General features: G+C 37.7%; 1 long non-coding RNA gene across 3 annotated transcripts in view; it reads right to left on the bottom strand.

Annotated features, from left to right (window-relative positions):
- LOC123575251 (uncharacterized) overlaps positions 1–21,667 on the bottom strand; it is a 263,315-nt gene that overhangs the window by 111,844 nt on the left and 129,804 nt on the right. Inside the window, exon 1 of one of the 3 annotated variants that reach the window (XR_012416591.1) lies at positions 21,072–21,515. The exons of the other annotated variants lie outside the window; for them this stretch is intronic. This is a non-coding gene — a long non-coding RNA (uncharacterized lncRNA). Of the gene's footprint in view, positions 1–21,071; positions 21,516–21,667 lie in introns of those variants that run through there. 3 annotated transcript variants of the gene reach the window in all.

Here is a 21,667-nt window from a genome sequence, read left to right as displayed (position 1 = left end):
AAAAAATATGGGCTCTGTGACCAAGTAGACTTGGATTGGAACCTCACGTTAGGGAACCTCGGGTTGCCTACCTTCTAGTCATATTCCTTTGGGCAAGGTCCTTTACCTCTGAGCCATGTTTATAAGACAGGTATAATAATTCCTACTTCATAGAGTTATTATAAAGACTGCTGTGAAAAAAACATCTCACACAGTACCTATTACATATTATATGATCAACAATTGTTAATTTTCTTTCTTTTACATCTTCTCTTAGTAATGAAAATATTCCCTCCTTACTGTGAGCTGTGCTCAGGAAGATTCCTCTGTGGCTGTCAGATCAAGAGAGTCAGCTTTGAAATGCTCTCTTGCTGCTTTGTCATGTTAAACATTTAACACAATTATTGTAAGTAAGGCATCCTCATTATTACTGGATGGGATGAATATTTTAAAATGAGACTTATAATAAGATTGTCATAACTGTACTTTTTCAAAATGCCATACACAAAGACAGGAAGTTTTATTTTGTTTTTTGAGCACTACAAAATAAAACAAAGAGTAAATAAATTTTAAAACAAAAAGAGCGGTTAGAGGTTCTAGGGGAGGTGATATATATATGAAGTTAATATTAATAGAATTATGGTGAAACATCTTATCAATCCTAGCCTTTCTAACAGAAATCAAATATTCAGGCTTTTGTGACCTAGTTGAAGATTCACTAGAAATTAGTAAAGTTATATTAATGGATGGAAAAATTACTAAAGGTATAAAACAAAGTTTCTGTAATTGCATACAAGTTTCTTATCCTCTGAACATAGAAGAATAGATTAAAAAGTACTTGCCAAATTAAATAACTAAAGAAAAGGGACAAAAGAAAGATTCACTTAATATTGTTTTCAAGAAGGGACTGGTAGAAAAGAAAGACAGCCCAACCACCTTCCCCAAAGCTAAAGGTTGTAGTTATCATTTGTACTGAGCAAAGAAGGAAAGTAAACAATACTTCAGAGGATACAGAGACACTACAATTTTGGGTTTCAACTAAGCAAGAAAAATGCTTTGCCAAGAAATCTAGGGTAAAAAATGTGATTTGATAGAAGGCAGTCATCAAACAGGAAGAAACTTCTGGGTCATTTCTAGATTCATTTTTCAGATTAGGAGCTCAGACCACAACAAACATCAAAACTATAATAGTTATTTTTTGCCTTTCATGATGCCTAGAATTTGAGCAGAAAACAAGACAGCAATATTCAAGCCTTGGCTCTGTGGCCACACCTGAGTGACTTCAGAAAAATAGAACTTTGATGGTCAAATATGATATAATGCATTTCATCCAAATTCATTGATAAAGCACTCCTTCTCTCTTGAATTTTCAAAAGTTATCATCCACAGCTTACAAAATGGACCAAGCACTCACAATGGCTCCATTTCCCAGGCACTTAACAGGAACTGGGGACATTTACAGAAGCATAAGAGGTCAAGAAAATATTTAAGATAAATATAAACTTCATTCTAAAGTTTGGATCACGGACTTTTGACATCTCACATACTCTATTTTTGCATTTTTAGCGTCTGTAGCTGAATTTTTCACATTCTCTTCAACTAGATTTTGCAATCTGGTTGTAGGTTCCTCCTTGAAGATAGGAATCCCATCTTATATTTAAAAGTAAAGAAAGTATTAATAACACATTCATGAAGTGACATATCGTGGAGAATCTCCAAATTTTTAATATCGCCATAACAGATTATTCCCTTATAAAAATGTATTAACTTACAACTGAAAAATATAAATGCACCATTTAGAATTAAGGAGAGTTACTGTGTATAAACAGAGACCAATCTAGTTGGTTTGAGCCCAGGGTGTTGGGCAGTCAAGCCATGTTCATGCTAGGATTATGAGGTTTAATGGTGATATCTAGCCTCTGGCACCCCTAATTCAAATTCTTTTTTCAGGAAATTAAAATTATTTGTACTTGGCTTGGCTCAAAGCACATGTTCAAAAATCTAAGTTGATTGCATAAAATACACACACAGACACACACACACACACACACAGAGAGAGAGAGAGAGAGAGAGATCTAAGTAACTCCCCTACCATTGGGAGGTGACTCCCTTGCCACTGAGAAGGCAATTATTATTAAGAAAATAATAAAAGGCACCAAGATACCATTCATGCACTCAGCAGCCAAGAAACTAGGATGCTTAGAGTAAACCAATGAGAAGCTTAGATATAAAAAACAACATCTGAAAGGAGAAGTACAAGGGCATTTCCTCACTGCAAGTCTTCAGTACACACTTCAAAAGTATAGAGTATGTTGTGTATTCCCATAGACACTTGCGCTTTCTCACCATTACCCACCAAATCAATGTCAAAGCATGACACCTTGCCTTCTTTACACTGAAATACAGATCCCCAAATACCATGATATCTATAGCATCTACTGAAATGACTATAGGAAATCCCACAAACATTGCTAGAAAGGGAAAGATATCATAATAGTGTGTTTACGATGCACTGAATGAGGCACTGATTGTTGGGAAAAAGTGCATGTAACATAATATTTTCATAAGTCTTGGTTTTGTCTATGATCCTGACTTCAAATTACATTTGTAGTCATTACACAAAATGCTATCAGTTCATGCTTCTAATACCTCATGTTTTGTCACCTTCAACTTAGAATACTGCAGGTTAGCATAATCTTTCAAACTATCCAAGAATCTGGCATTTCATTGAAAATTTAAGAAAATCCTTTTGTTATTATAGGAATGAAATATCAAAGGCCCTACGATATAACAGAAGGAATAGGAATATAGTCATAAATAAAATATATAATATATTTACATATGAAAATATATAGTGTAAAATAGTAAGTGCCAGAAAGGAATGTTGAGATGGAGAGGGAAACATATGAACATCTGAATTCTACCTTTGCTCAACAATTTCTCCTTCCTCTGAAGTACTGAGAAAGCAACACAACAAGAGACAAAGATGAATGGACACATTATTACTTTAGAATTAGCTGGACCAGGATCCAATAGTCCAATGCAGGATTCTCCTGTAAAATTGGTTTAGTGAGTGTGTCTGATGCTCAAAACTCACACTGGGCTACCATGCCCTAGTCTTAATTCTCCAACTACTCACATTAAGTGATAAGAATTTCGGAATGTGTAATAAAAGAGAGGCAAGATAGGCTTTCCAGAGAGCCTGCCACAGCTTACCACTTTATATCTCTTAAAGGCAATAGGAAGGAGAAGAAAGAGATCAGGGCACAAGAGAACATCAGTTTGCAATGGTAAATGCATCCATTAGTAAACACAGCCCAATAAATTTCCTCTATTCTGACCAGACTGGGATATTGTAAAGAATAAGAGAAATAGAAGAAATGTCCCTCTTGCCCCCACTACCAAAAGTATCAAATGCTTTGGGAACTCAAAGAAAAGAGGGATACTGAAATCAAGAAAAATGTATTCTTTTGATGTTTCTTCCTCTTCAATGATTTCTTCCCCATCTACTTCCTCAGCTCTTCTTCCTCTAGCTATCCCTTAAGTTTTCCTTTCAGGATACACTGCATTGCTACAGACTCAATTCAGGTATAAAATACCACCTGGGTGCTGATTAATTCCAACTCTAAAGCTCAGTGGAGACCTGCTTTCTAAGCTTCAGGTAGCATGCCATGCCTCTTGTACATTATCTAACTTCATTCATCTTCACCTGATAAGATAATGAGGCCTTTCACATTTATCTCTAACCTTTCCTTCTCATTTCCCCCACTAAGCTTGTTCCTCTTGTGTTATTTTTTTAATCTTAAATTTGTAGCACCACTACCCAGCCAATTAAGCAAACTAGAAATCTGTGAGTGATCACTGATCTCTTCCTCTCTTCCTAATCTCCAATATCAATTAAGAGAGTGCTATCAATATTAGCTGCTGAATATTTTTTTGTTTCCTTCCTTTTGATTCTCTCTCACTCCTAGATTATGTTAACATTTTCCATCTACTGCTATTGGCTGTGGGTTTTTCTTCCTCAAATACCTTCTCAACATAACTTCCTGCTTGGTGTATCTAAAATGCAAATCTAGCCATGTCAGTACTGAAATCCATTCATGGTTCTCATCATCTATAGGACAAATTCCAAAGTTTTTAACGTAGTTCAGCAGTTCTTCCCCAAACCCTGCCCACCTTTCTGACTTCATCTGCTGCTTCTCCTTTCCTCCATCCCTTGAGCTGAAACAGCACCTGCCTCCTGGTGGTTTCACCAAACACCTCCTTTTTTCAGCTAGCCTATGCTCACACTAGCTCTGATATTTGGAAAAGCCTTCCTTCTCTGCTACCTTTTTCATCTAGATAATTCTTCATTATACGTTAAGATTCAGCAGAGCTGCAACTTTCTCCAAAAATTATCCTGTGATTCACTTCTCATTTCTCAAAGATAGATTATAGTCTCCTCCTCTTTGCTTACATATTTCATTACACCTAGTAATGTACTGGTCATCTACCCTAGACTGTGAGGTCCTAGGTGGCCCTGTGTACCCTTTTGGCACATAACAGGTACCTATGAATGCATTTATTTATAGGAAGGCTGGCTGGAAAGATGGAAAAAAGGTAGGAAACAATGATTTGAATAGTTTGGAAAATCATTTTGGTAAGCAACAGTTATGTAGAACAGAATTAGAGGCAGAAGGAACCTCATGAGCTAAGGTATAAAATGTAAAACCCAAGACAATGGGTGGAGAGATATATGGATAAAGATATATGAGACGGTACCCTGATTTGATCTTTACACATTATATGAATGCATCAAAATATCACATTCACTCCAAAAATATGTACATATATCAATATTAAAAAGATATATGAGAAGGAAATAACCTTGAAAGTTTGGTCAGGTTGTAAAGGACCAGAAAACAAGATTAAAGGGTCTGAACTTCATCAAGAAGATGAACTACTGAATAATTTTGAGCAGGAATGACTGTACCAAAGTAGGTTAATGAAAGAAATCTTCATTTCTGGGTGAGATGTATTAAAGAAATCAGAGTCTGGGGAAACCAGATAGAGGTATGTGGATTGCAGTACTCAGAATGAGATCTAATGCAGAATTGAATTGCAGAAGTGGATTTGGGAACAGGAAAAAAAAAAAGACATAGACTTCAGAGAAGTTGTGGGGGAAAGAATTGTCAGGAATTGGCAATGGAGTGGAAGTGGGGGAGGAAAATAAGAGGATGTGGATGGCTTAAAGAATGGTGGTATCATTAATGAACAACAAAATTCACAGACGATGCTAGTGTAAGAGGACTGATGATGAATACAAACTGAGACATGTTGAGTTTGAAGATTTTCTAGAAGAGACATTTGAAGATACCCAGGTTTGGAGCTCAGGAGAGTGACACTGGCCTCAGAAAGAGATTAAGGAGTCATTTGCATACTTATCGGAGTTGAACAAGAAATGTGGATGTCTTTGTGGTCCACCAACCTAAGGATATAGATAAATTCACATTTAATCTAAATCATATTTTATCACATTAATATCTAAAATGTGCTGTGTGAAGCCCTGTAAGATAAGAATTCAACCCTTCTATCTCAACTTTATGTACTTTATTCAAGATGTGTCTAGGGATGTCTCACATCAAAGATAACTCATCCCATATTCTTTTGCTCCAACTTCTTGTCAATATTTTCTTCCCACAAGCCACCTGAAGGAACAGATGGACCAATAAAAATTCAAAGAAGAAAAGGTCATAAAGAACTTTTCAGATTCCAGCCTTGGACACAGCATGGTCTTAACCAAGCTCCATGGTGTAGCCATGCCTAAGAATGTATGAACTGAAATAAAGAATGGGGTCAGTGGAAGTTTTAAAAACGTCAAACCATGAGGTCGTGGTGGTGAAAGCATTGACAAAGGGGATATGGAAGTTACCAAGGACTTCCCAGAAATAATATGGAGGCAAAGGCTGTGGGCCAGTTGCTAAGATTTCAGCAAAGAAAATGGATAATATAAATATACTTTGAAAGAAGTGCTTGAAAAATGACCTGGAAGTTACTATATGGAGCAAAGATTATAATTATTTGTTCTATCTATTAAATTCAATATAATTCCACTTATAAGAAAAATCTTCTGTAATTTCAAATATATGGAACTTTATGGTATGTGGATCTGTATTTTCTATATCTTTTATGTACCTAGAAAGTGCTAGTCACACATTTAGAAATAAACATTTGTTGAACTGATCTAATCCAAAGAATACTTATAATTCAATATAAGGCAAAAACATTTCTAAACCTACGAACACAGAGGACACAAAATAAAGGGTTAAAATGTTGTAAAACATTGTCTTACCAATTATTAATAAAAGCTTCTACACTCAAACAAGCTCTTCACATTAGATTAAAATAATAATTCACAAAACTGTGATGTAAAGACTTTAAGGGTTTGTAAAAATGGTGATAGAAGCCCATTTTCCATAGGGCTACCGGCATTGTTAGAAGTTTGGACTGTTCGGCTTATCAGGTGCTGTGCATCTTTCTGAGTCCCAGTGTTGTTAATCAACATAGATGGCAGACTAGTTAATGCTGCTGTTAGTAAGACTGTGGCAAAGATTAGAAGGTTATCAAACAGATATAAACAGGAGTTCTAGGATTCCTATCTAACATATGAAATTAACAACTAATAGGTATCTTTCTTTGATAGTTGATTTGATTGAGTGGATGTGGATAAAAGTCAACAAGTGAACAACTTGATTGTCTGCTGAATTAATAGAATGGAAGAACTTTAAATGGCTCTGAAAGCTAATTTAATTCAGAAACCTCAGTGAGATTTCAGCTCTTTTGTGAAACTAGTGAATAAAATGCTGGCAATTCATTCAGAATAAAAATGTGAGCATTAGCTTCTTCTGTTCTTGGAATTTTAAAAATGTGTTTAAAAATGTTTCTACAAGGAAGGAGCATTAAACTTAGGAGTATGCTCATATTATCCTCTAAATAAACACTGGGAATTAAAACAAAGGAAAACTGCCTTTTAAATTTGCCTTGAGTTTATAGTCCTTCCTATTTCAGGCTCTCTTCCATTTGCCTTCTCAGAGATTTTTGTTTATTTGTATTTCCTTCCCTAAGAATTAAAATTGTTCTTTTCCTAGGCCTAATTACCAGTATGATGTGGGTGTTTCAACCACTGGTGGGCATTATTAGATTCTCTTGTGGTATTAATCAAAGGATGCAGCATCAGATAGACAATAGTACTTATCTAGACTCACTTCAAATCACTTATTATGCCCCTGCCACTCTAGTCTCTCTCCACCTCTCGAAAACCCCAAGCTACTCTCTTCCTTCAGGAATTTGTATGTTGTCCTCTCTCGAGCTGAATTCTCTCCCTATATTCACTTCTCCTGGACAGAGCTCACTCATCATTCAAGCCTCAGATAAAATCTCTCTTCCTTAGCAAAGCTTTTCCCCACCACCCACTTCCCACCTGCCCCTGCCCCAAGCCTCCCAAAACCTTCTCCTTTTCTTCCACTGCACTTTCCACCATTGTCCTCAAGTGAGCAGGCAAAGAGTAGATTCCTACCTTTCTCCCCCACTGGATTGTAAACTCTATGAAAGGGAAGGCCTCATGAGTCTCATTACCTGTGCCTAACAGAGTGCCTGGCCTAGAGTGTGAGCTCAGCAAACACTGTGTTGACAGGTGACACTAGAGGATAGGGAGGAGGCACCAGGTCATTCCAGAACAAATCCATGTATGCTTTGACGTCTACTAGGATCTGCTTAGGATCCCTTCCAGAAAACAGGTCAAAAGTCAGAAGTCTACTCAGTTTGAATGTTTCCCCCACGTCAGGCACCTTGTTGTGCCTTTAGGAAGTTTCCAACTACAGAAGTGCCATGTAAGAGCCTGCTTTATATAAATGATATTCTATTTAAAATTCCAATGTATCTTGTACCTACTTCCTTTCTATAATTTTTTTTTTCTACAAAAACCTGGCTGTGCACTGTGGCTCACATCTGTAATCCTAGCACTTTGGGAGACTGAGGTGGGCAGATTGCTTGAGCTCAGGAGTTTGAGACCAGCCTGGGAAACATAGCAAAACCCCATCTCTACTAAAAATACAAAAAAATTATCCTGGCGTGGTGATATGTGCCTGTAATTCCAGCTACTCGAGAGGCTGAGGCAGGAGAATCACCTGAACCCAGGAGGCGGAGGTTGCAGTGAGCCAAGATCATCCCACTGCACTCCAGCCTGGGCGACAGAGCAAGACTCTGTCTCAAAAAAAAAAAAAAATTATGTTACTTTAGTTAAACCAATCCTTTCTTCTCAGCAAAAGAATGGCACAGATCAAATTATAGCTTCCAAAAACGTCAAGTAATTATTCAAATTCTAGCTAGAACAATGCATAGGATATAACTTTGAATGGAAAAGGCAGTATTCAGAACTGTTTTTACTGTCTGAACCTTTTGTGTCATTCCAGATCTCAATCTGTTAATAGTAAAAAGACTGAGGAGAAATACACCAAAATGTCAACTGTGGTTATCTCTGAGCTGTGCATTGCTATGTTGTCTTCTTCCTTATGTTTTTATGTATTTCCCATGGTTTTTTTTATGACTCTCATGTAATATTTCTAAAATCAAAGAAACAAGTTATTTAAACTGGTAAACAATGCCTAGCACATAGTGTACACACAATAACCACTTGTCTCTTCACAACTATCCCTTTCCTTCCCAGGTACCACATACATGTTCTCAAAGCACAATCTCATACGTGTAAGTTCTGATAGTTTCCAATCCTTTTCTTGCATGAAAAGGACATGGGCTTTGGTGGGATCCTATAGTTACTACATTGGTTTTAAAAATAGGTCTGCCACTTACTAATTTAATGATCTTAAACAAGGTATGTAAGTAAACTCAGTTGGCTCATCTGCAAAAGGGAGATAACAATTCCATCCATTCCCATTTAAACAAATACATTTATGCTTTCCCACAAGTGGCCAGAAATACTAGTTCCTCTCCCATTCATGATTTTCCGAAGAAGGAATCTGTTGTCCTGGAAGGTGGGGAAAGATTTCTGGCCTTGGGAAGCATAGACAATTAACTCTGTGTAATGGAAGTAGAAATAAAAGTTGCTTTAAAAATACAAACAATGAATTGCAAGTAACTGCATTGTAAAGAGAAATCTAGAGATCCAACATCCTAAATTTCAACAAGATTGTCAACATATGAATGGAGGGTTAGCCATCAGAGAAAATAGAGCCCCTATAGTAACAAAACAAAACACCAAAATTACAAAGTTTTTGTTGTAAGGATTACTGAGGGAGAATCTGAAATATTTCTAGTTAAAAGATGATGGGTGGATATATGGAAATTAATTTCAGAGAAGCTTATTGCTAATGTTAAAATATATAAAACATGATTGAAAGTCAATTTAGCATTTCACTCCATCTCTGCAGTCTCCCATCATTATTGTCTTATTTTATGAAATATATATTTAATCATTTATTCATTTGCTTTTTTAAAATAAGTTTTCAGGCTGACAGATTGGCTGTGGGAGTGGGTAAGAAAAAAAAGAGTCAGAGGCTGCCCAAGATGGCCAACTAGAAGCAGCTAGTGTGCACCACTCTTACAGAGAAAAATAGAAGGGGCAAGTAAATACAGTACCTTCAACAGAAACATCCAGGTACATGCATTGAGACTCATCAAGAAAACAACTCAACCCACAGAGAGTGGAGAAAAGCAAGGCAGTGTGACCACTCACCCAGGAGCAACACAGAGCCAGGGGAACCTCCCCAGGCCAGGGAAGCAGTGAGTATGTGAGTGACCCCAGGGACCCATGCTTCTCCCACAGCTCTTTGCAACCCTCAGGTCAGGAGATCCCCTCATGAACCCACTCCACCAGAGCCTGCAGTCTGACATGCAGAGCCCTACGTGGAGTCTCAGTACTACAGCTGCTCAGACACACACAGAGGTCCAGGAGCTTTAGATATCCAGGCTTCCAGGCAGAAGCAGCTGCAATTCCAGTACAGTCAGATGTTAGACCCCCACGCATATCCCTAGGAAAGGGGCTGAATCCAGGGGGCTGAACAGTGACGGTTTGCAGGTCCCACTTCCACGACTCATTGCAGGATAAGATCCACTGGCGTGGAACTCCAGCCAGCCACCAGTAGCAACATTATACCTCCCTGAGACAAAACTCCCAGAGAAAGGGACAGGCCACCGTCTTTGCTATCTCTCAACCTTAGCCATCGTTGCCTTCAGTGCAACCACCCTGTAGAAAAGCAGCAAGACTGAGGGTCACCAGCCACCCTTACCAGTGTTTTCCCGCTGTCCGTGGTTCTGATGCAACTCCCAGGGGTAGGGATGGGCTGCCATCTTTGCTGTTTCACAGCCTTGGCTGTTGTTGTCTTTGGGCTCTAGGGAGTCTGAGGTGACTAGGGACTCAAGCAGTCCCCCAGCACAGCATAGCAACTCTACAGAGTAGTCAGAGTGCTCTTTCATGTGGGTCCCAGTTTCTCTTTCTCTTCACTAAGCAGAATCTCCCAGTCAGGGTCTACAGCCACCCCTACCAGCGTTTTCTGGCCAGCAACAGGTCCCTACCTCCCTGGGACTGAGCTCTCAGAGGGAGGGGCAGGCAACCATCTTGACTGTTTAGCAGCCTTCACTGTTGATACCTTCAGGTGCTGGATAATCTGAGGTGACTAGAGATTGGAGTGGACCCCCAGCATACTGCAGCAGCCCTGTGGAAAAGTGGACAGACTTCTATGTGGGTCCCTGATCCCACATCTCCTCACAGGGTGGGTCCTCCTGGCCTGGTCTCCAGTCAGCCCCTACACCAGGGCTGTTAAGACAGTAGCAGCTCTGCGACTCCCTGGGACAGAGCTCCCATTGGGAGGAGCGGGTTGCCAACTTTGCTGTCTTGTAGCCCTTACCTTTGCTATCCCCAGGCCCTGGAGAGTCCAAAGAGACCAAGGGCTGGTTGAGAACTGTAGCACAGTGCACCCACTTCATGAAAAACTGACCAGACTGTTCTTCATGCAGGTCCTGATCCTCACTTCTCCTCACTGGGAAGGGCTGCCTGACCTGGCACTCCAGCACAATCACCCTGCCCCAACCTTGCTGAGCATTTCAATCAGAGGCGGCCCAGCAGTTAAAGAAACACACACACACAAAGATGAGAAAGAACCAATTCAATAACTCCAGCAACTGGAATGGCCAGAGTATCTTATGACATCCAAATGATTGCACTAGTTTTTGTTTTGTTTAGTTTTTTGTTTTTTGAGACGGAGTCTCACTCTGTTGCCAGGCTGGAGTGCAGTGGCACAATCTCTGCCCACTGCAACCTCTGCCTCCTGGTATCAAGTGATTCTCCTGCCTCATTCTCCCAAGTGGCTGGGACTACAGGTGCGTGCCACTATGCCCAGCTAATTTTTTTGTACTTTTAGTAGAGACGGGTTTTCACCATGTTGGCCAGGATGGTCTCGATCTCTTGACCATCCTCATGGTCATGATCCACCCACCTCAGCCTCCCAAAGTGCTGGGATTACACTCGTGAGCCACCATGCCCGACCTGACTGCACTAGTTTTCTAACAAGGGTTCTTAACCAGGATGAGTTGGCTGAAACGACAGAGATAGAATTCAGAATAGGGATAGAAATGAAGATGATTGAGATACAGGAGAACAGCAAAACCCAATTGAAGGAAACTAAGAATCACAATAAACACTATACAGAAGCTGACATAAAAAATAGTCATGTTAAAAAAGAACCTAACAGATCTGATAGAGCTGAAAAACACACTACAAGAATTTCACAATGCAATCACCAGCATTAACAGCAAAATAGACAAAACTGAGGAAAGAAAGTTGGAACTTGAAGACTGGCTCCCTGAAATAAGACAGTCAGCCAAAAAATAAGGGAAAAAGAATGAAAAGAAAAGGAACAAACAAAACCTCTGAGAAATATGGGATCATGTAAAGAGACTGAATTGAGGAATCACTGGCATCCCTGAAAGAAAGGGGAGAAAGCCAACAGCTTGGAAAACACATTTCAGAATATTGTCCATGAAACCTTCCCCAACCTTGCTAGAGAGGCCAAAAGTCAAATCCAGGAAATATGGAGAACCCCTGCAAGATTTTACACAAGAATATCCTTCCTAAGACATATAATCATTAGATTTTTCCAAAGTCAAAATGAAAGAAAGAATGTTAAAGGCAGCTAGAGATAAAAGAAGGGTTACCTACAAAGGGAACCCCATCAGGCTAACAGCATATCTCTCTGCAGAAACCCTACATGTCCAAAGAGATTGAGGGCCTATATTCAACATTCTTAAAGAAAAAAAAAATTCAAAAAAGAATTTCATATCCAGTCAAACTAAGCCTCCTCAGCAAAGGAGAAATATGATGCTTTTCAGGTAAGCAAATGCTGAGGGAGTTCCTTACCACCAAACCCACCTTACGAGAGGTCATGAAAAGGAAATACCATTACCAACCAATACAAAAACACATTTAAGTACACAGACCTGTGACACTATAAAGGAACTACACAAAAATGTGACATAACAACACAATAACAGTATCAAATCCACATGTATCAATACTAACCTTGAATGTAAATAGGCTAAATGTCCCAATTAAAAGGCACAGAGTGGCAAGCTGGATAAAAAAGCAAGACCCATTAGTATGCTGCATTCAAGAAATCCATCTAACGTGCAAGGACACCCATAGACTTAAAATAAAAGAATGGAGAAAAACCTACCAAGCAAATGGAAATCAGAAAAATGTATGTGTTGCAATCCCAATTTCAGACAAAACAGATTTTAAACCAACAAAGATCCAAAAAGACCAAGAGTTAAAAATTCTCAATAAACTCAGTATTGAAGGAACATACCTCAAAATAATGAGCCATATATGACAAACCCACAGACAACATCATACTGAACTGACAAAAGCTGGAAGCATTCCCCTTGAAAACCAACACAAGACAAGGATGCCCTCTCTCACCACTCCTATTCAACATACTATTGGAAGTCCTGGCCAGAGCAATCAGGGAAGAAAAAGACATAAAGTGCATTTAAATAGGAGAGAAAGTCAAACCATCCATTTGAAGATGACATAATTCTATACATAGAAAACCTGATAGTCTCAGTCCAGAAGCTCCTTCAGCTTAGAAACAACTTCAGCAAAGTTTCAGGATAAAAAGTCAATGTACTAGCACTCCTATACACCAACAAGAGCCAAGCTGAGAGCAAAATCAGAAACACAATCCCATTTACAACTGCCACAAAAAGAATACAATACCTAGGAATACAGCAAACCAGGGAGGTAAAAGATCTCAACAATAGGAATTACAAAATACTCTCAAAGAAATCAGAGATGACACAAACAAATGAAAAAACATTCCATGCCCATGGATAGGAAGAATTGATATCATTAAAACGGTCATACATACTGACCAAAGCAGCTTATAAATTCAAGCTATTCCTATCAAACTACCAATGACATTCTTCACAGAACTAGGAAAACAAAAGCTATTTTAAAAATCACACAGAACCGAAAGAAAAAGGCCCAAAAGCCAAGGCAATCCTAATAAAGAACAAAGCTGGAGACATCACATTACCTGACTTCAAACCGTACTACAAGGCTACAATAACCAAATAGTATGGTACTGGTACAAAAACAGAAAAATAGACCAATGGGACAGAAAAGAATGCCCAGGAAAAAAAAAAAAAAAAAAGTCTGCACACCTGCAGTCATCTGATCTTTGACATAGCAGACAAAAACAAGCAAAGGGGAAAGGAGTCCCTTTTCAATAAATGATGCTGAGATAACCGGCTAGCCATATGCAGAAAATGAAAACGGGGCCCTTTGTTTACACCATGTACAAAAATCAACTCAAAACAGATTAAAGACTTAAATGGAAAACTCAGAACTATAAAAACCCTTAAAATAACCTTGGCCATCCCATTGCAGACATAGGAACTGGCAAATATTTCATGATAAAGACACCAAAAGCAATTGCAACAATAGCAAAAATTGACAAATGGGATCTGATTAAACTTAAGAGCTTATGCACAGTAAAAGAAACTATCAAAAGAGTAAACAGACAACCTGCAGAATGGGAGAAAATATTTGCAAACCATGCACCTGACAAAGGTTTAAGACCCAGCATCTACACGGAACTTAAATAAATTTACAAGGAAAAAAAAAGCTATTAAAAAGTGGGAAAAGGACATAAACAGACATTTCAAAAAGAAAATACACATGCCCTCAACAAACATATGGGCAAAAAAAGCTCACTATCACTGATCATTATGAATATGCAATTGAAAGCTTTATTAACAGACTGGACCAAGCAGAAGAAAAATTTCAGGGCTCAAAGACCAGTCTTTCAAACTAACCTAGATGGACAAAATACAGAGAAAAGAATATTAAAAAATGAACAAAGTCTTCAAGATATATGTGATTATGTAAAGTGATGAAACCTATGAATTACTGGCATTCCTGAGAGAGACAGAGAAAAAGTAAACAACCTGGAAAACACATTTGAGGGAATAATTCAAGAAAATTTTCCTAATCTTGCTAGAGAAGTAGATATACAGGTATAAGAAATCCAGAGGACACCTGTGAGATACTATACAAAATGCAAATTATGAAAGCATACAGTAATCAGCCTGTCCAAAGTCAATGCTAAAGAAAAAAAATCAAAGACAGCTAGAGAAAGAGGTCCTATCATGTACCAATGGAACCCCAGAAGGCTAACAGCAGCCTTCTCAGCAGAAACCTTACAAGCCAGAAAAGATTGGGAGCCTATTTTCAGCATTTTAAAAGAAAATAATTTCCAACCACAAATTTCATATCCTGCCAAACTACACTTCATAAGCAAAGGAGAAAAAAAATATTTTCCAAACGAGCAAGCACTAAGGGAATTTATTACCACTAGACCAACCTTACGGGAATTCTAGAAATGGAAACAAAAGACTAATACCTGCTACCACAAAAACACACTTAAGTACATGGCCCCTATAAAGCAACCCCACAACAGAAACTATAAAGCAACCAGCTAAAACTTCATAACAGGATCCAAATCTCACATATCAACACTAACCTTTAATCTGCTCTCTTGAAACTAGCCTATCCATCTGTTGTCTTCAAGAGACCCATTTCAAATGTAGCAACACCCATAGGCTAAAAGTAAAGGGTTGGAGAAAGATCTATCATGCAAATAGAAAACAGAAAAGAGCAGAAGTTGCTATTCTTATTATCAGATAAAACAGACTTTAAATCAACAACAATAAATAAAGACGAAGAAAGGCATTACATAATGATAAATGATTCCATTTAACCAGGAGAGTTAAGTATCCTAAATACATACACACTCAATGTTAGAGCACTGAGATTCATAATACAAATACTTCTAGACCTGTGAAAAGACTTGGACAGCCACACAATAACAGTGAGGAACTTCAATTGGACACATCGCCCAGGCAGAAAATGAATAAAGAAATTCTTTTTCCAATTTGAATTTAATGCATGACCAGTTGGACCTAATAGGCATCTACAGAATACTCTACCCATCAACCATAAAATATATATTCTTCCTATCTGCACATGAAACAAATTCCAAGATCAACCACATGCTTGGTCATAAGGTAATCTCAATAAATTCAAAAGAAATCAAAATCTTACCAACCAGACTCTCGAGCCACAGTGGAACAAAAATAGAAATCAATACCAAGATCTTTCAAAACTGCACAACTACATAGAAATTAAATAATTTGCTCCTGAATTACTTTGGGGTAAATAATAAAATTAAGGCAGAAATCAAAATGTTGAAATAAATGAAAACAGAGACACAACACATCAAAATTTCTGGGATGCAGTAAAAGCGGTGCTCAGAAGAAAGTTTACAGCACTAAATGCCTATTTTTAAAAGTTAGAAAGATCTCGAATGATCTAGCAACACTTCTAGAGGAACCAGAGAAAGAACAAACTAACCTAAAACTAGCACGATGAAAGAAATAACTGAAATGAGAGCAGAACTGAATGAAATTCAGACTCAAAAACCCATGCAAAGAATCAACAAAACCAAAAGTTGGTTCTTTGAAAGGATAAGTAAGATAGATAGACTGCTTGCTAGATTAACAAAGAAAACATAAGCACAAATGAGAAACAATAAAGGTGACATTACAACTGACTCCACAGAAACACAAAAGATCCTGAGATTATGATAAACACCTCTAAGCACAAAAATGAGAAACTCTAGACTAAACAGATAAATTCCTGGAAACACACACTCTCCTAAGATTGAATCAGGAAGAGACTGAAATACTGAACAGACCAATATAGAGTTCCAAAATTGAGTCAGTAATTTAAAAACGTACCAACCAAAAAAAGTACCAATTTTGCTGCAACTATTTCAAAAAGTCATGGAGGAAGAATTCCTCCTTAACTCATTCTATGAAGTCACCATCGCCTTGATACCAAAATCTGGTAAAGACACAGCAAAAAAGAAAACTACAGGCCAATACTCCTGGTGAACATGGATGCAAACATTCTCAACAAAATAGTAACAAACCAAATCCAGCAACACATCAAAAAGTTAATTCACTATGATCAAGCAGGCTTCATTCCTGGGATGCAAGATTGGTTCACCATATGCAAATCAATGAATGTCATTCATCACATAAACAGAATTAAAACTTTAAAAGTATGATCATCTCAATAGACTTGGAAAAAGTCATTTATTAAAATCCAACATTGCTCCATTAGATTAAAAAAAAAAACCCTCAAGAAACTAGGCATCAAAGGAACACACCTCAAAATAACAAGACCCATCTATGACAAACCCGCAGCCAACATCATGCTGAATGGGCAAAAACTGAAATCATTCCCCTTTAGAACTAGAACAAGGTAAGGATGTCCACTCTTACCACTCCTAATTAACATAGTTCAAAACATCCTTGCCAGAGCAATCACAGAAGAAATAAAAAGCATCCAAATAATAAAAGAACGAGTTAAATCATCTCTCTTACCTCATGATATGATTCTATACATAGAAAACCCTAAAGATGGCTGCTGAACTAATAAACAACTTCAGTAAAGTTTCAGGATACAAAATCAATGTATAAAAATAGTAGCATTTCTATACATCAAAAATGTTCAAACTGAGAGCCAAATCAAGAATGCATTTTCATTTAATATAGCTTTAAAATTTTAAAAATAACAACCACCTGGGAATATATCTAACCAAGCAGGTAAAAGACCGCCTTCAAGGAGAACTACAAAATATTGCCAAAAGAAATTGTAGATAACACAAATGGAAAAATATTCCATGCTCATGAATTGGAAGAATCAATATTGTTAAAATGACCATACTACCCAAAGCAATCTGTAGATTCAACACTATTCCTATCAAATTACTAATATTATTTTTCACACTAGAAAAATCTATTCTAAAATAAATATGGAACCAAAAAAAAAAGCATGAACAGACAAAGCAATCCTAGGTAAACAGAACAGAGCCAGAAGTATCACATTACCCAACTTCCAACTTCAAACTAAACTATAAGGCTATAGTTACAAAAACAGTATGGTCCCAGTGTAAAAATAGACCAATGGAACAGAATAGAGAACCCAGAAATAAAGCTGCACATCTACAGCCATCTGATCTTTAACAAAGTTGGTAAAAATAAACAATGGGGAAAACACTCCCTATTTAATAAATGGGGTTGGGATAGCTGGCTAGCCATATGCAAAAGTATGAACTTGGCCCTTACATTTTACCATTTACAAAAATTAACTCCAGATGGATTAAAGATTTAAACATAAGACCTTGGCCGGGCACGGTGGCTCAAGCCTGTAATCCCAGCACTTTCGGAGGCCGAGGCGGGCGGATCACCAGGTCAGGAGATCGAGACCATCCTGGCTGACACGGTGAAACCCCGTCTCTACTAAAAAATACAAAAAACTAGCCGGGCAAGGTGGCGGGCGCCTGTAGTCCCAGCTACTGGGGAGGCTGAGGCAGGAGAATGGCGTGAACCCGGGAGGCGGAGCTTGCAGTGAGCTGAGATCCGGCCACTGCACTCCAGCCTGGGCGGCAGAGCGAGACTCCGTCTCGAAAAAAAATAAAATAAAATAAAAAAATAAAAATAAAAATAAACATAAGACCTCAAACTATAAAAATCCTAGAAGAAAACCTAGGTAACACTAATCTGGACATTGGCCTTGGGAAATAATTTATGCCTAAGTCCTCAAAAGCAATTTCAACAAAAACAAAAATTGACACTAGGAACTAATTAAACTAAAGAGTTTCTGCACAGCAAAATAAATTACCCACTGAGGAAACAGACAACCTACAGAATGGGAGAAAATACTTGAAAACTGTGCATCTCACAAAGTTCTAATATCCAGAACTTATAAGGAACAATCCAACAAGCAAAAAACAACCCCCTTAAAAATGAGCAAGACATAAACAGAAATTTTCAAAAGAAGACATAAATGTGGCCAACAAACATGAAAAAAATGCTCAACATTACTAATTATTAGAGAAATACAAATGAAAACCACAATGAGATAACATCTCATACCAGTAAGAATGGCTATATCAAAGAGTCAGAAAACAACAGATGCCAGTGAGGCTGCTGCAGAGAAAACGAATGCTTATACACTGTTAGTTAGCCACTGTGGAAAACAGTTTGGATATTTCTTAAATAAATTAAAATAGAACTACTATTTGACCCAGCAATCCCAATACTTTGTATATATTCAAAAGAAAACAATCACTCTACCAAAAAACACCTGTGTTTGTATGTTCATGAGAGCACTATTCACAATAGCAAAGACATGGAATTAACCTAGATGCCCATCAGAGGTAGAATGGATAAAGAAAATGTGGTACTTATATACCATGGAATACATTGCAGTCATAAAAAAGAACGAAATCGTGTCATTTGCAGTAACACGGATGGAGCTGGAGGCTATTATCCTAAGCAAATTAACACAGGAACAGAAAACCAAACACTGCATGTTCTCACTTAAAAGTGGGAGCTAAACATTGTGTACTCATAGACATAAAGATGGGAATAATACACACTGGAGACTGCTGGTGGGAGGAGGGGGGAAGGCTGAAAAGTATTATGTACTATGGTTCACCACCTGAGTGACAGGATCAATTGTAGCCCAAACTTCAGCATCATACAATATACTTGGGTAACAAACCTGTACATGTACCCCCTGGATCTAAAATAAAAGTTATAAAAATTATATAAAAATAATTTGAATTATTTATAATATGTTATTATAAGAATCAACGAAACTGTGATTATTATGGAACATTAGCTAAGGTTTGATTTTTTCATATTTTGGTAAAATTATTATAAAATATTTGATTTATAAACACTATAACTTAAGTAAAAATCCCATTGATGTTATCATTATCCTCCCCCCAAAACAAATCAGCTGAGCATATTAGCACTCCCAAAGTATAGCTGACTCTGAGCTAAGACAATAAGAAATCATTCTCCCTGATTATTCTTTTTCCCATGAAGGTATTTTTTACATTTGCTATAACCTTAAAAAAAATTTATATATACATATATATATGAGTTAATTTTTGTAAATGGTAAAATATATATATACATTTATATATATCTCCAAATTAATAGACAAGGTATGTGTCACTGTATTAGTCTGTTCTCATGCTGCTAATAAAGACCTACCCAAGATTGGGTAATTTATAAAGAGGTTTAATTGACTCACAGTTCCGCAGGGCTGAGGAGGCCTCAGAAAACTTATAATCACGGTGGAAGGGGAAGCAAACACATCTTATACAGTGACAGGCAAGAGAGCTTGTTCAGGGGAACTCCCCTTTAGAAAACCATCAGATCTCATGAGGAGACTTATTCACTATCACAAGAACAGCCTGAGAAAGATCCACCCCCATGATTCAATTACTTCCCACCAGGTCCCTCCCACAACACATGGGAATTATGGGAGTCACAGTTCAAGATGAGATTCGGGTGGAGACACAGCCAAACCATATCAGTCACCTTCTTCAATGAATGCTTCAGTACACTATCATACTTTTATTAAGAGCATATTTTTCAATACCCTTCATTTCTAGAAATATCATTACATAAGGCAGAAATTCATAATTTAATAAATGTTATTCATACTAGTAATAGGGATGTTACTACTATATGTGATCATAAATATGAGTAGATATGGAACCGTAAGAGGTTGTCCAAGATATGGCTTCCTTCCCTCCTAGAGATCTTGTAGTGCTCTATTTTTCTTTCCACACAAGACAAGCTATGGCTTCCCAAATCTCATGGACCATGGGAAAAAGGAGATCTCTACTCTTCCTTGGGAAGATACAGTGGAAAAGGTCATTTTTCATGTAAAATGCTAAAAGAAATAGTATTCACCTCATGGAGTTGCTGTGAGAATTAAATAAGTCACACACATGTAACACTCAGTGTTGTAAGCATGCAAAAAATGTTTACTATTTTTATAATTATTCTTATGAGAAGATATGAAGAGCAGAGCCCCCAAATCCCTGCATATCTGCACTCTTTTTAAAAAACAATTTTGTTTTCAGAGTCTACTTACATTTGAAACAGGATCTAATAATGTGCATAATGACTGATACAATAATTTCAATTATCATTTGACTGTCTCTTTCCTTACTCACACATTTATGAGAAAAATGTAGCCTCTAATGTCTCTGTTCTTCACCATAATTTTCCTGCATCCAAAACTGCAATCATGCGTAACCTTTTTTATGTGTTACTTCTCTAAGGATAAAGGTCAACTCATTTATAAATATATGATGCAACAGTTCCAGTTTTACCATCTAACTTGATATTTTATTCTCACAAATCATCAATAATACACCAATAACTAGCCTTTATTGAATTCCTTTTCCATGCCAAGCACCATCCTGGGCATTATGAAAGATGTGCTCTCTAATCCCTGCTACTTCACCATAAGGTATCATTATTGCCATTTTACACAGAACAAAAAGGTACAGAAAAGTTCAACAACTTTCTCAAAGTCACACAATAAGAAAGTGATTGGATTTCTGAGGCCACAGCCCAGACGGCCTCTGTTTTAACACACTCACCTACAAATCAAGTGTGGCTGGCTTGTTTATGGGTTCTCAGAATGTTACTGAAAGCAGAGTGTAGCGGCACACATCTGTAATTCCAGCTACTCATTGGCTGAGGTGGCAGGAGGATCACTTGAGCCCACGAGGTTGAGGCTACAGTAAATGATGATGGCTACTGCACTTCAGCCTGGGCAACAGAGCAAGGCTCCATCTCTTGGACAAAAAAAAAGACAATATTCCTGAGGCATGAACAATGAGAAGACCAACCTGATGATCACCAAGTGGGTTCCTTATCTACAATGTTTTCTGGATGTTTTCTTTTAAAACAAAATGGACAGAAAGGAGTTGCACTCATGATTCCTGTCTCAGGAAATGGCGACTGAAATTTAGGACCCCTCTTGGCAGCTGTTAATGAAGGTAAGGTGAGCAGAGTTAAGCCCATCCGATGCTACAGCTGATGGAGAAGCGGGTCTCATAAAGAATAATCTGGAGATGACAAGGAAACAAAAAGCCAAACAATAGCATCTCTACCCCCTACATAGCCTGTTTTCCTTTATTCCAAAACTGTTTTACCTATTCAAATCCTTAAATTTGACTCTCATAATAGTATT

Source organism: Macaca fascicularis, chromosome 8 (assembly GCF_037993035.2).
Source record: "Macaca fascicularis isolate 582-1 chromosome 8, T2T-MFA8v1.1".
Taxonomy (NCBI): domain Eukaryota; kingdom Metazoa; phylum Chordata; class Mammalia; order Primates; family Cercopithecidae; genus Macaca; species Macaca fascicularis.
The sequence above is the reverse complement of the archived record's forward strand: the minus strand, read 5'-3'. Positions and strand labels throughout refer to the sequence as shown.